The sequence below is a fragment of the Carlito syrichta genome, unplaced genomic scaffold (genome assembly GCF_000164805.1).
Source record: "Carlito syrichta isolate Samal-C Ts95f unplaced genomic scaffold, Tarsius_syrichta-2.0.1 Scaffold314096, whole genome shotgun sequence".
In the NCBI taxonomy this organism is placed as follows: domain Eukaryota; kingdom Metazoa; phylum Chordata; class Mammalia; order Primates; family Tarsiidae; genus Carlito; species Carlito syrichta.
In genome coordinates this window covers 260119-263707 of record NW_007258192.1, presented here as the reverse complement: position 1 = coordinate 263707, position 3589 = coordinate 260119, and the positions used below count along the sequence as shown (strand labels likewise).

General features: G+C 52.9%; 1 protein-coding gene across 1 annotated transcript in view; it reads left to right on the top strand.

The window, feature by feature from the left end:
• The window catches only part of CCDC33 (coiled-coil domain containing 33), a 115128-nt gene that overhangs the window by 56236 nt on the left and 55303 nt on the right, over positions 1-3589 (top strand). The window lies entirely within an intron of this gene.

The following is a 3589-nucleotide window of genomic DNA, read 5'->3' as shown; positions in this document are numbered from 1 at the left end:
AAAACATAGGTACTATACAATTACCTAACTGATTGTGGGGGATGGTAATAATAGTGTGTATAATCATAATTTTCCTTTTTAATAGAAAGGTGAGAGAAATGTCAATTAAAAGGTCTCATCTGGGATACTGGTCTTTTTACATTGTCAGGAACAGTTTAAACTGGCAAGTAGTGGTTTAATTACCACTATTTTGTAGTACAAAAAATACATTAAAAGTTTTGAAGTTTTAATTTGAGAATTATTTTAGTGCCACTCAGACTTGGAGAAATTATATTTTCTTCGTTACAAGAGGTTTTCATTTTTTTGATTTTTCTTTTGGGGAGTCAGAGTCTCTCTCACTCTTGATCAGCTCGAACCTCAGCCTCCCAAAGGCGCGGGATTACAGGCTGAGCCACCGAGCCCAGCTCACAATAAATTTTTTAAAAATCAGAGGAGAGAGATATGAAGCCTGGGTGACGGGGGGCGGGAGGAGCTCTGTCTTGAATTTTCATAGAAGAAGGGTCGGTACAGGGCAGTTGAGAGCAGCAAGAGCACGAGCAAGAGGTGGAGACACACAGGACATGATACGTGCCAGGACAGACAGGAGGGCAATGTGCTTGAGTGTGAGTGGGGGGCAAATACTGCTATGGTTGGGCCCAGGGGGATGGCCAGATTGACCTCTTCCCATAGCTGGCCCTTCAGTGCCAGCCTGCCCCACACAGTAGTCCCAACATTTTTAGGGACCTTTGAGGACTGGGAGCTTCTCAGAGGTCCCTCCTGTGGTCTGCCCACCAGTGCTCATGTCTGGCAGGGCAAAAATAGAACAAGACACCCTTTCGGAGGCTCAGCCTTCATTTAAGGGAAAGACATTTGAAGAAGGCTCAGACATGGGGGAAGAGTGATGGTGGCAGGGAGGGTGGGATGAAGGGGGACCCTGGGGACAGAGACTTCAAACCCAAACCAATCCTTTGCCTGATTTCCCCAGAGTTAGTTCACACATGGCCCTGCATTTGCCCAGAAAATTATGAACCAATCAGCAGGCTGTCCCGAGGGACAGGAGGCGCTGCTGGCGTTAATGAGTGAGCCCCTCCCACCCCCAGACCCTCTCTGCTATCTCTGCTGCCTACCTAGTCTGGGTGGGGGAGGTGCCCTTCACTACAGAGACTTGCCCCCAGTACCGTTTGGGGCCAGAAGGACTCAGAGCTAGAGGTCCAGCAATGGCAGAACACTTGTTGGAGGTCACCCAACACCATGGCAGCTGGGCTGGTTGAGAGCTTGGTGGCAGCCAGTACAGAGGTGTCCAGGTGCAGCAGTGAGAGAACAGGAGGGACAGGCTGCTGTGGTGAGGGAGGGGTAAAGGGTGGCACAAGTAGGTCCCCACCTGGAGGGTGCACCAGTCAGCAGCCCTAGGCTCAGAGCTCACTCAGCCCCCATCCTGTCCCCTCTGAGCTTAAGCACCCCTCATCTCTACAGTGGAGAGGGGAGCGGGGCTGGACTAGGTAATTTCCAGGGTCTGCCTTCTGACATCTTGAGGGGCTGTAAGTTCCTGCCAACTTTCACCATGCAAAAGCTAAGTGGATAGGGATTGGAGGGTTCAGCAGACCGGGTTTGAGCCCTGCTTACTAGCTGTGTGAACTTTGGCAAGTTGCTCAATTTCTCTGGACCTATGGATTCCTACCTTATGGAACTGTTAGGAGAACTTAAAGGATCACTTGTGCAAAGTGTCCAAGCCCAGGGTCCAAGTTAAGTGGGTTCTGCCCCTTCAGAGCTGCACCTCCTCCAGTGCCAAATGCCCCCTCCAAGGCCAGCCTCACCACTTCTCTTGACACATTTGCCTCCAAGTAATAGAAACCCCAACTCGCATCAACTTAAACATAAGGATATTTGTTGTCATAAGTCACAAGAAGTCCGGACATAGGCTGCTGCCCCAATTGTGCTGGCTCAGAAGCTCCTCCGGAACCTAAGATCTTTCTAACATCCCAAATTGCCATCTTCAGCTAGCCTACAGCTCAAGGGGGATAAATGTTCTGGGCATGCCATCCAGATATAACCCAAGAGGAGGGGAAGAGGTGGATATCCTCTTCTTGTGGGTGGTTTTACTAAACTGGAAACCAAACTCCCCCAGGCAGACCTCCCTCCCATCTCATTGGCAGGGAATGAGACACTTGCCCTTTTCTGAGCCAATCACAGAGGAGGGGTGTGGCTCTGCTCCCTCCCATCTCATTGGCCAGAATTAGAGTACTTGCTCTTTCCTGAGCCAATCACTGAGGAGGATTGTAGTTCTGCTCCCTCTTGCCTCATTGGCCAGAATTGGGTCACTGCTCTTCCCTGAGTGAATCACTGAGGAAGGGTGTGTTTCCACCCTTGTGGGTAGTGATGAGGTGGTGTGCTGGAGGGACTTCCTTGACCAAAGGGTGTGTTGCTAGCTATGAGGATGGAGCTGGAATGGTTGCGGGCCAGGCGGGCCTCAGTGCCACTTGGTAATGATGGCCAAACCCAAGATCTGGTGAGTTAAGGGATAGGTGGGTCATCAGGCTTGACCTGGCCCAACCTGCTGTACCCAACATAGGATGACCCATAGAAGGGCCATCGTGGGACAGTCTGCTCCTGTTGTCTCCACCTCCCACAGAGCTGGGGCAAAGCTCCAAGAAGCTAAAACACAGGCAGAGGTGAAAAAAGACAAGTGTGCTCACAGCCAGCCTGATCCCGGACTCTCCAGGGGCCCCTCTGCATCCCCCACAGACCCGCCCTAGTGCTAAACTCCCCACTAGCCTGGACCAGTGTAACAGCCTTCCCTCAGGCCCCTGCCATCCATCCCTTGAGAAGCAGCCAGGGCATCCCCTCCCCAGGGCTAGGCTCTTCCCCAGCCAGGGCCAAGCCCCACTCTTAGCCAGGTCCTCAGGCCCTGTGCCCTCTAGCCTCCTGACTCACAGCTCCAGTTCACACAAGTGTTCCCCAGCCCCCCTGGATGACTCACTGTTCTCCACACCTGTGCTGCCCTCTCTCACCTCCAGCCTCTATCTCTGCTGAACTTTCAACCTGGAACGGACTTCCTCCTTCTTACCTACTGCCCCTGTCCTTCCAGTCCTCCCTGAGGGAGGGGTCAGAAGTCGTGGCTTTCTCCTGGGACATCCTGGCTCCCACAGCTACAACTTGCTTACCCTCTACACGGATTGTGTGTGGTGTGTGTGTCTGTCTCCTATCCCCTTGGAAGATGGTGGGCTCAGGGGCCGGGGCAGGGTCTGGCTCAGCCCCTACATGGGCCCGGCAGCACCCCACAGGCATCAGGCATGGAAAAGTCCTCCAGTCAACATTTGTTGAGTTCAGCTGAACCAAACATTCACCTTAACAGCAAAATAGCCATGGTCGCCTTCAACCACAGGTGCAGCCTTCCAGATGCGAAATGTGAAGCATTTTCCTATTGGATGATGGGAAAACCAGGTTCCAGAGAGAGGAAGAGACTTGTCAAAGGTCACATGCAAAGTTGAGGCAGACCCAGGCCCAGAACCAAGGTGTCTAGCTCCCTAGTGCCCTCCCTGCCACCCCTCCCATCAGCTGCCAGCGACTCCTCCCAGGGCGGCTGCCACTGTGCCTGGGCATAGCAGGCAGC